Source organism: Apium graveolens, chromosome 4 (assembly GCF_009905375.1).
Source record: "Apium graveolens cultivar Ventura chromosome 4, ASM990537v1, whole genome shotgun sequence".
Taxonomy (NCBI): domain Eukaryota; kingdom Viridiplantae; phylum Streptophyta; class Magnoliopsida; order Apiales; family Apiaceae; genus Apium; species Apium graveolens.
Window position 1 is genome coordinate 100,509,587 of NC_133650.1, and position 11,988 is coordinate 100,521,574.

The 11,988-nt window shown below is 33.5% G+C and overlaps 1 long non-coding RNA gene across 2 annotated transcripts; it reads right to left on the reverse strand.

The window, feature by feature from the left end:
- Positions 1-6,681: 6,681 nt before the first annotated feature.
- On the reverse strand, positions 6,682-8,164 carry LOC141716832 (uncharacterized). 2 transcript variants are annotated; one of them, XR_012573382.1, is made up of 4 exons: positions 8,095-8,164; positions 7,621-7,793; positions 6,865-7,013; positions 6,682-6,770 (listed from the first exon to the last, which is right to left on the reverse strand). It is a non-coding gene; the product is annotated as an uncharacterized LOC141716832 (long non-coding RNA). The 2 variants fall into 2 exon arrangements; XR_012573383.1 differs by having other exon boundaries at positions 6,865-6,978; positions 7,060-7,793.
- Between the last annotated feature and the right edge of the window lie 3,824 nt (positions 8,165-11,988).

Genomic DNA, 11,988 nt, shown 5'->3' on the forward strand with positions numbered 1-11,988 from the left:
ATGTTTAATTTCATCAAACTATTTCTGGAGAGTAAAGTTCGATTGTTAGGGTTAGGGGTTTGATTATACAGTTTACAAGCTTTAATTTGAGATGTTCAAATCGAAGTTCCATGTACAAATAAAAAAAATCGATAGTTGGCCGGAGTTTGGTTTGATTTGGCCGGAGTAGTTGATATAGGGATGATTCTGTGATGTTATGGTCAGAGTTAGATTGCGGGGATGATTTGGAATGGAAACCCCGTAAAAACCACATCAAACGATGTTGTTTATGGCGTGAATTGAGGTTGCAGGAATCCTGGACGGTCGCTGGATTTTGGAAATTTTCCGGTCTTGTTCTTCATGACCCTGATTGTTCTTGGCAACCCGATTACAACCCGTTTATTGACCCGGTTTTGATCCATTTTGTCAGAAATCCATTTTCTAACAAATGTTTCTGGATTTTTATTTTATTTTTATTTTTATAAATTATAAAAATCAGTTTTATTTATTTTTAAAACTGATTAGTTAATTAATTGATTTATTTTATTAATAAATCTGAAATATTTTCTAAAAATCAAAATTAATTATTTTTTTAATTATTTAGTATTTATTTATTATTCATTAATAATTTTGATGATTAATCAATTTATTTTCAATAAATCATTATAAATTCATTTTAATTCCAAAAATTATGGAAAAATCATTTTTAATTTTGAATTTTCCTAAGTCATTATATAACATTATTTTTGAGGTTCAATTATTTTGAATAATTTATTATATTGAATAATAAATTGATTTATCCTTATTTATTGAATAATAATTGAACCGTTTATCCAATTTAAACGAAACGATAGCCTTTTGACTCGGCAAAACGATATGTTTTTATTAAAAATAGTTTCAAATCCTAATTTCTTCTGGAAACGAGTCCAATAAATTTCAAAATTTAGAAAAGGAGCTTGAAGTTGTACGATAATATGAGTAATGATCTAATTTCGATTCTAAAAATATTTTTAAGATTAAAATGACTATGTGACTTATATGCTATGTGAATTTTGTGGTTAATCGAGTCTTAATTGTTAGTAATTGATATACGAGTCAAGTGTAAGCTTACGGGTAGATGATAGTGGCTACGTGAAGTCAGTTTGAGACGGAGTGAGATACATGTCGACTAAATAAGTATCTTTCTTTGATATAGACGAAGCCAACAAGGCGGACCAAGACAGTGTTAGAGAACTGTGATATATTTGCGGTAAATCGCCTAAGAGGCAAGTTTTTCCCCTATTCTAAATCCAGAATAATGAATTGCTTTACTTTATTCAGATTCTTTACTCGATAAATACTGATAATTCCTATTCACAAACACTAATACACAATTACAGTTCTTCTGTTTCTAATTTCATTTGATTCCTGATTTCTCTTGTTATGTTGAATATTTTATTCATATTCCAATATATTACACTCTATATATATCCTGATATATTTTTGATGTTGGGATACATCAAAGCATACTGATTGTTCCGGATGCTCATCTATGGACCGGATGGTGACGATAAGGACCAGTTATGAACTGGATCTTATGGGCCGGGAATTAACCGGATCCAAATTTTGGGACGTAGATCCTGGGTACCCGAATGGATCTATACATAGAGGTAAAGATCTGCACTGTATCCTGACTGATCAGCAGGATACAGGTGCGAACTTGTGTCCAGTCTAGTTTATTGATATTCATTGATAGTGGCCTTCATTATTTTTTTACTGTCTTACATCTTTACAGATACAGCCAGATTATCGGTTCATTTAGCTTAATTATAATACTTTTTATATATTACGGACTTTTTGAGCAAATTATGATTCACCTCTTTTGTTTTTATTCATTTTGTTTGTTTTTAGTCAATAAAAAGAATGAAACGTATTCGAACTCGTGTGGTAAAGAAGCATGTCAGGAATACAGGTGCGAACTTTTGTCCAGTCTAGTTTATTGATATTCACTGATAGTGGCCTTTATTATTTTTTTACAGTGTTACATCTTTACAGATACGGCCAGATTATCGGTTCATTTATCTTAATTATAATACTTTTTATATATTACGGACTTTTTGAGCAAATTATGACTCACCTCTTTTGTTGTTATTCATTTTGTTTGTTTTTAGTCAATAAAAGAATGAAACATATTCGAACTCGTGTGGTAAAGGAGCAAGTCAGGAAGCAGGATCCTCTAATACCATGAGTGCTAATCCCGATAAAGGAAGAGAGATTTGAGTTACCTGAACAGGTGTGGTATAGATAGATGTGGTGTGAGTTTGAATAAAATGAATTTAGTTTAAAACTTGTTTAGACAATGGTTTGTAATAAAGAGAGTTCTATGAGATTTTATATTTGGTTTTGTAATAAAGATAGTGCGTGGTTCTTGTTTTCATACATCAACCTTAAAAGATCCTGGTATTAAAGGGGTTAGATATATGTTTGCATAATCATTATATAGGTTTGTATTATATGGAAGATTAGCAAGTAACCCTCAGATCTAGACCCCGGATTTGGAGTGAGTTACAGTTGACATCAGAGCTGTAGGTTTTGGTCCCTGAAACAAGAACACTAGGATTAAGATATGATAGGAAGATCAAATAAGATAGTAATAAGATTGTTAGGGTCTAGATAATTTCTAAGATTAGAAATTTATAAGTTCAAGGAATGTTAAGTGACCCTCTCTTGTTATGTGTTTTGGGTATATTATTAGATGGAGTCATCATCATCTGAGAGGATAGTGACAGGACCAGTAGCTCCAGTAGTCCCACCAGTATCAGTGGAGGCCCCTGCACAGATACCCCCAGCACATATACCCTAGGAGCCACTACCAGCACCAGAGCAGCTACTAGATCCTAGGGAGATGTTTGATCCCCTTGAGTTTTTCGAGCCATTGATACCACCTACACCACCTCTGCAGTATCAGTTTATCATTGAGATAGAGCCAGAGCTTCCACTAGTTACAGCTCCACTTCCTTTATGTGTGTATGCTCCAGCTTCAAAGATATTTCAGATGGCCCTGTGGAGGGGATGGGAGAGCATGATATAGGTTTACAGTTGGGATTGCCATAGCAGGATGTTGCCGGGATACATAGAGTTCCATCTCAGGAGTCAGTTGGCCTAGTTAGAGAGCCGCACAATGTACCTTATCATGAGTATAGTAGCATGAGGGAGGATGTGCATTATTGGAGATCCCAGTGCAGGGAGATTATGGGACTATTTGATCAGAGGGATAAAGGACATTTATCAGCACTTCAGCCAAATTACTTACTAAGGCAGAGACTTCAGCAGACCGTCTATAGTGCTTCTCTTCAGTTAGATGCATTGATTCATGATGGGGCTCATACATATGCAGAGTTTCATAGAGCCACTCATCTTGCTCAGTCTGTTCTTAAGGCCCTTAAACGGGAGTTAGACCGTTTTCCTCCAGGATTCTAATGTACGACAGTTGGATCGGGATTTTATAGTATATGTGATATATGTAGATACAGGCAGCTATAGTATAGTAAGACTAGATGTATATGTAGTACCCAGTTTTAATATGTATCGGAAGTGGTTATTGTTGGATTTTAATCACAGCGGGGGCATGGCAAAACACTTTTACACATACAAAATCCAAATAAAAGCATATAAATCGTGAATAAAAATTTGAGGGATCGAATCTAACCTTTTAAAATAATTCGGAGACAACGATCAGAGATCCTTAGCAGTTGCTCCTCAAGTGTGAAGCACTCCACCGGTATCCACCAAGAAAACGATGTTAAGGAGGAGGAAGAAGGTGGAGAGAATTGGGTTTTCCAAACTTTTTGGGTTTTCGGGTTCTTGGGTTCAAATAAAAATAGGGTCTATAATAGTGTATTTATAGGCAAAATTTTCAGCTGAAATTTTCCCATAAATATTATTATTATTATCCCATTTATTATTCTGATTAATAATTAAAACACCTTTTAATCATTAATCTTTTTTCTAAACACTTTAGAAATAATTCTCTCTCTTGATTTAATTTCCAAAAATTAAATCCTTTAATTAATAATATTAAGAACTTTTCTTAATTAATTTATAATCAATTAAATCTCATTTAATCAATTATTAAATTTTCCAATTAATTATTTATTTCACAAATAAATAATTATTAGCCATTATTAATTAATTCCTCCACCATTAAATCATTCTCTTTTTATGGTGTGACCCTGTAGGTTCAATATTAAGCCGGTAGTAGAAATAAATAATAATAAAACTATTTATCATTATTTATATAAATTCTCTAATTTATTAAATATGATTAATTAATTAATCACATTTATTCTACATCGTGAGGGATACTTCTCAGCATATCGCGACTATCCGGATAATATGAATTCACTGCTTAGAATACCAAGAACCTATTCAGTGAATAGTTACCGTACAATAAACTCCTTCTACCCTACAATGTCCCGATTAAATACAAGGCATGGATCTCGTGTCAAGCCTATCTAATTCAATCACTTGCTTACCATTTACTATGCGTAGTTCTATGCAAATTAGAAACTCCTTTCTAATTTCATTCACTCTGGCCAGAGATTCCCTGAACTAGCATAAGTGGATCAGCCTTCAACATTCGCTTCCTTCACTGGAAGGGGTAGATCCTTTATTGATCATACACTATCTTCGTGTACAAATTCCTATACCCAGAAGAGCCCTAATAATTGTCCCTGGAGACTAAGAACTAAACCAAAGCATACACTACAAGAAAAATGCCCATAGACATCGGTTTTTGGCCGATGTCTATGTTATTTGGCAACCGATGTTGATGTCGGTGATGTCTATTCTACACATCGGCCATAACCCGATGTCTTTACTTAATTAGACATCATTTCTGGGAAAAAAAGTGATGTCCATGCATTATTTTTTACAAAAAATGTTAGAAATAAATAATTTAAAAAATAAATTACACCTATTACAACAAATTAAACATATAACGGGCTATGTTTTTTTCCACATAGACATCAAATATTTTCATATAGGTGATGTAAAATCTGATATTAAACATCGATTTATTTAGTAAAAGGTGATGTCTATGTTGGCACTTAGACATCAGTTGTATCCCAAACAAAGTGATGTCTATGTTCCTTTTAGAGTTGAACATGTTAGTCTTTGACATCGGGTTTTTAGGAAAAAACAATGTATATCAACTTTTTTGACATCAGTTTTTCTTCACTAAAACTGATGTACAATTGCATTTGAGACATCAATATTTATATATTAAAAGTGATGTACAATTATTTTTTTGACATCAGTATTTATTCATTGAAAGTATTTAAATAATGAACTAACTAAACACTTATATTCAGCAACATAAATATCAAGTATCTAATTTTATTACAGAATCGTTCAAAACCAAACTATTGTTATATGTTTGCTAAGTCATCCCTGCTAACATAAATATCGAGAATAATTTCTTCAACCTCCCTCTGTACTGAGTTGATGCCTATCTTATCAAAAGGTGGAAAGGGAGATTCAACCTGCACGATAACAAAAGGGTAAGAGGAAACATAAATTTATAAACTTTACAGCACTACAATCTAATTTTCCTAAAAGCAGTAAGTTTAAAAGACGTGAGTTGGGTGACAGTTAAGAGTTACTTTCCAAACAAAAAGTACCACTGAAATTTTATGCAGCTTGAGATTTCAGTATTATGATTATTGAATATCAAGTAAACCCTTTTAATGTACTGTTCTGTAGTGAGCTCTAATATAGTTCTGAAGTACATTACTTTATTATCTTTTATAATCATGTATAGTACACTACATTAAGAAAAAAATCACAAACTTACAAGTTCAAAAAATGGAACATGATTTGAATCCTCACAATATTCACTCTTTTCGTATCAACTAATAAACATTCCTATAAACTTGTCTATTGACATGCTATCATTGTTATACCCAATTTACACTCACGAAGAAGATACAACCACCTACTTGTGAATAAAAAATCTAAAAATTACATGTTTTTAAAATCTATTAATGTTCTTTATATGTATAAAGATAGAAAATAACCGACTTTTATAAAAAAATATTGCAACAGTTAGTCATGAATGATAAACAAGGGATAAGATCAATTTTTTTCCAATACTGTGAATATATGATCCATTCAGAAGAGACTCATTACCTCAGTGTCATCTATCCTGAACCAACTGCCTTGCATATCTTCAGCATATTCTTTATGCTTCAAATGTAGAATTTCAATCACCTCATGCAGATTATTAGCCTCCTCTTTCATCATATTGTCAATCTTAGACAACTGCACAACAGTATCTGCATACTCCAGATTGTAACAAAGCATATTGTCAATGTTAAATGGTTATAAAGAACAACAATATCTAAGATTGTAATAGAGCAGATAGCCGGAAAGCAACAAGAGGAGTTCCATAATCTAGCGAATAATAATAATAAGCGATATTTATATATAGTATTACTTAATAATAGGCAAGTTTCCCGACCTGCTTCGGATGGCTTCCCATGCAAAACCTGCCTTATGCTTTCAGCTTTGTCTCTTTCCACAACTCAATTCTAATATTCTACAAAGAAACATCTCCTCTGCAGGACATGATGGAACTGAACCTAAATTACAGATAAGATACAATTAATCAATGCATTTATGGGATCACCAGTATTATGCAAAGTAAACTAATATCGTTAAAGACCTCTCACACGTAATGCACGATCCAACATCTGTATTGTACTTTTTCCAGCCCCAACACGTGCGCCAAGAAAAATAAAATCATCAACCAACTACATCAGAAGAGCAAGGAAAATAGTTAAAATAATAATAACATAAATTATATAGTGACAGCAGAATAATGAGACGTGCAAAAGATGAAGCAACCTGATTCCATTGTTGGTTCACTGTGATTAATATCTCATCATATGTGGACTGTTTGTCCTTAAGTTCTCTTATTCTGCCTTCAAGATTGTGCAACTCATGCTTCTGCACGTCTAACTGCTGAACAAGTTTCTGATTCTGATACTGGAGAACTGTTGCGTCAAAGATTCACAATATTGGAAAAAAAATTGACCTTACATTAAGTAGGTAATGTAATGCCCGGAGAAAGATGCATTAAGCATATCTATAGGTAATGTAATATCATCTGCTACAGTCATAAACGAAATCAAATCCAACATCTCTGGGAAAGTAATACACTTGTTTATCTTTCCATAATTTCCTTCCTGAGAAAGCAAAATCATGATTCTGAATAGACTATTAAAGAATAGAGAAACTCAACAAATTTAAACAGAAAGAAGCAATAGCTCTGCAACTAGACCAGTTAGTAGGGAATTTAAATAGAATGTTAGCCTTAATGGCTTCACAATATATTTAGGCTACCATGTTGATTAAACAATGGATAAAGATAATAACTAAAATGTTGAACTGCTCTTACCAAAAAAAAATTGCCAATGGGTATCACTAAGGACACCTTAAATAGTAAGCTGCTTATATTACACGCTAAACCTACCAAACTGCTTTTTTTGGTGGACAAAAATCTGGATCTTTATGGCTAAACCTCAAACTCAACGTGTAGAACAAGGGATTTAAGGATCAGTACATGAGTATTTTAACGCTTGTTGCTTAGACAACAATTACCTGAAATCTCTTTAGGACTATCGTCAAGATATTTGGAGCTTCCTGTATTCAAATCTTGTAAACAAACCCAAGTTTTTTACTGGAAGAGACAATATTAGTTGTCATTTACACACCATCTTCAATCGCTTAGCAGAGTGCACAAACCCCGGTATGACTTGCAACTCGTCCAATTGCTTCACCAACAACATATAAATTGTTTAAAGTCAATACATATATGTAGTATATTACTAGAACTTTAAAAGGCAGAAAGCCAAAACTAATATACTAAGAGTAGCAGTAACTAACAAGTTATTATTTGGTTAGAAAAATCAAGCATACACTATATATCAGTTGCCGGAACAATCTTATGACTGGTCTAAATCTCAACACTCTTAAACATGAGGAGAGTTTTGGGACAATATTTATATTATTTATATAATGACAGTTAACAAGTTCGCAATTTAAAAAGATTATTACAGAAAATGCATAAATTACCATCATCATGAAATGCCTCTGAACTACATCAACCAGTTGCTCTTTGGTTGGGTTGGAGACTTCATCCGCCTAAAATACAAACCGCGTTATTACATATAAGTATACAATCAAAGGATATTCGACCAAGTTCAATAATCAAGTTCTTTATAAAAGCACAAGTTGGATAAAGTAAACACCTTAAGCAGCTGTAGAGTTTTTGGAATGATTCTAAACCCTTTCCATGAATAACAATTTTTGGTCTTCTTGGTAAGAAGCTGCATATCAATATCAAAATCAGAAAATTCCCCTAAACCAAATAATATAAATGGAAGAAAAGGCGAGAAACTATATATCTTACACCAATGCTTTCAAGAACATTAATAATACCATAGATCTTCGCTTCTCAACACCTAAAATTAAACCAATTACAAAAAAAATCAACACGATATTCATTACAATTCACATATAAACAAGAATTACACAATTCAACACACAAGACCTCTCCAATTAAAGTAAAAAATCAAAAAAATTATTCTAAATTAATTTAATAAAAATTAAATCGAGAAATAAAATAAAGAAAGGGGGTATCAGGAAGAATACCTAGACGGGCAACAACATCATCAAGAAACTATAATAAAATTTAAAAAAGAACAGATGCATATAGAATTAAATTAAGGATGTTGTGTATACAAAGGGAGGTGGGAGAGAGATTACTTTGAGCATAAGAGACCAAGAGATTTCTGTTTGCGGTAGTAATTGGATTCTCTGGATCCAGAAGGAAGTGAAGATGAATCTTTTGAATTCGATGAAACCAGCGCCATTTGACCACCTATATATCTATTCAAATTCATGAGAGAGAGAAGGGGAGAGAGAGGGATGGGAGAGAGAGATGGGAGAGGGTGAGAATTTTGGGATTGGGGGGAATGTAGAAGGGGGGAGAATTTTGGGATTGGGGGGAATGTAGAACTAAAATCTGAATGAAAATTTCACTAACGGGGGAAAGAAAAGGTGGGCGCGAATTTTATTTTTTTTTTGGTGAATTTTAGACATCGGTTTAATTATAACCAATGTCTACAAAGAATAAAGACATCACAAAAACACGGGGTGATGTCAATACTTTTTTTAACATCAGTGGCAAAGTTAACCGATGTCTAATGTGTGATGTCTATTGACATTATTCTTGTAGTGCATAGTTCAGTGTACACAAGATGACTATGATGACCTCAAGTCTAAGGATACTTGTACAACTATCACTATGTGAACAACTGCTGACACGTGAGTGAACTCCATCAGTTGTTCAGCTGTGCGAGTCATGTTCAGTGAACTTATTCTATAATAAGCACCTACATACTAGCTATAGTGTCACCACACAAATGTCTATGAGAACAGACATCCTTCATAATGAAGCAAGCATAGTATGTACCGATCTCTGCGGATTATTAATTACCAGTTAGTAATCCTATGACCAGGAACTATTTAAGTTTAGAGTTATCATCTTTTTAGGTCTCACTATTATGATCTCATCATAATCCATAAAAAGCTTTACTCTAAACTATGGTATATCTTATTTAAACACTTAAATAGATAAAGCCCGTAATAAAAACAAAACAAGTCTTTATTAATATCAATGAAATCAAAACAGATTTCATAAAAGTTATTCCTAAATCCTAATACACGATTGGACTTAGGACATATTCCTTTCAGTTATGATGGACTTTTATATCAAGCACTAACACCTGATGCTGGTGTCTGTTATATAGAATAAACCTTTTTCAACCTTTTTCTTTCCTTTACTTAAAGTTTCAGTTTTTATAGTATTTTCATTTACTTTACTGTTTTAAAGTTTTTCCATGACTTTAAATTCCGTTTAATTTTGAAAAGATAAATGAAATGTTTAAAATATTATTGTTCAGTCTATAAATTGTTTCAAATAGTTTGCTTAAAATCTTAAATGGTTTAAATTTTTTTTTAATACCAGTCAAACTGTTTCTTCATTCACTTTCAACTGTTTAATAAATTTATTGAAAGAACTACTTGTTTTATTATCAGAAAAATGGCACCAAAGAGAAAGACCATAACTGAGACATCAAATAACAATTCTGAGGAACAGAATAATAATACCATGAAACAACAGATGGTAATGATGCAACAACAGATGCAACAACAACAACAGATTCAGCATCAAATGCTACAACAACCACCCCGTCTGGAACCACAAATACCACAAGTTGTGCATGTTGTTACTTTTAAGCAGTTTCAGTCAGTTAAGCCTCCAGAGTTTGAGGGCACAGCGGATCCTACTAAGGCTAGGGCTTGGTTGAAAGAGATAGAGAAAGCATTCGCGTTAGTGGAAGTCGAAGAGGATCAAAAGACTGATTTTGCTAGCTATTTCCTGAAGGGAGAAGCTATTTATTGGTGGGAATCTAAGAAAGCTTTAGAAGGTGATGGCATCGTGACTTGGGATATGTTCACTGAATTGTTTCTAGAGAAATATTATCCTCATTATATGAAGAACCAGATGGAAATCAAGTTCTTGGAACTAAAGCAAGGGAAGATGTCAGTGACTGAATATGAAACCAAGTTTACAGAATTGGTTAGGTTTGTTCCAGAACAAGTGGATACTTATGAGAAATGGGCTAATAGATTCCAGCAGGGATTGCAGCCATGGATTCGTAGCAGAGTGGTAGTATTTGAACTGACGACATATACGACCATGGTTCAGAAAGCTATGATTATCGAAGGAGAAATTGAAATGTCCCAAAAAGAAAAGGGACAAGGAAATTTTCAGAATCGTTCCAACAGAAAGCCGGGATATCAAGCTCGGACAAATATGAATTTTAAAAAGATAGGACAAGATAGTTAGAGAATTGGTAATCGTTTCCAAGCTCCAAACGAGCAGGAAATTGTCAGACCACCATTGTCATACTGCAAGACATGTGGTTAGAAACATACGGGCATCTGCAACAAAGAAAATTTGACCTGCTTCAGGTGTAAACAGAAGGGGTACTACTCCAATAAATGCCCAGCAGGGAAGATAGAAGTTACATGTTTCCAATGCGGGAAGAAATGGCATGTTTCTAGAGATTGTAGAGGATCAACGATGGAGGCCAGTGTTCCGAAAGTATTGGCATTACCTCCACTACTACAACAGGGTCAGCCTAAAGCAAGGTCTTTTAATATGACTATGAAGGAAGTTGTGAAGAAGTAAAGTGTGATTGTAGGTACACTTTCTGTGAATTCGGTTAATACACAAATATTGATTGATTCTGGAGCCACAAGATATTTTATTTATGAGGAATTCATTGATAAGATAGATTGTGTAATGCAATGGTTGGGCGAGACTTTAATTATAAAATTAGCGAATGAAGACTAGGTTCCTGTGGATCAAGTATGTCAAGAATGTGATTTTAAAATAGCAGGACATCATTTCTCAATTGACTTGGTACCTTTCAAGTTAGGAGAGTTTGATGTTATTCTAGGAAATGATTGGTTAGCCGGTAATAATGCTCAGATAGATTGTGTAGATAAGAAAGTAAAATTGCGGAGAATACAACGGTAATGTTTAAAGGTGAGAAGCAGCAGAAAAGGTTCCTGACAATGATGCAGACTAAACGATTGCTACATCAAGAATCTAAAGCTTATTTGGCCTATGTCTTTGATATTGATAAATAAAGCCCAAGGATAGAAGACATTCCTATTGTATGTGAGTTTCCTAATATTTTTCCAGATGAACTTCCAAGATTATCGTCAGATCGAGAAATCGAGTTTACTATTGATTTGACACCAGGTACGGAACCAGTTTCGAAAGCTCCGTATCGGATGACACCAGTCGAAATGAAAGAACTAGTGACGCAATTACAAGATCTTTTGGATAAAGGAATTATAAGACCAAGTGGATCCCCATGGGGTGCACCA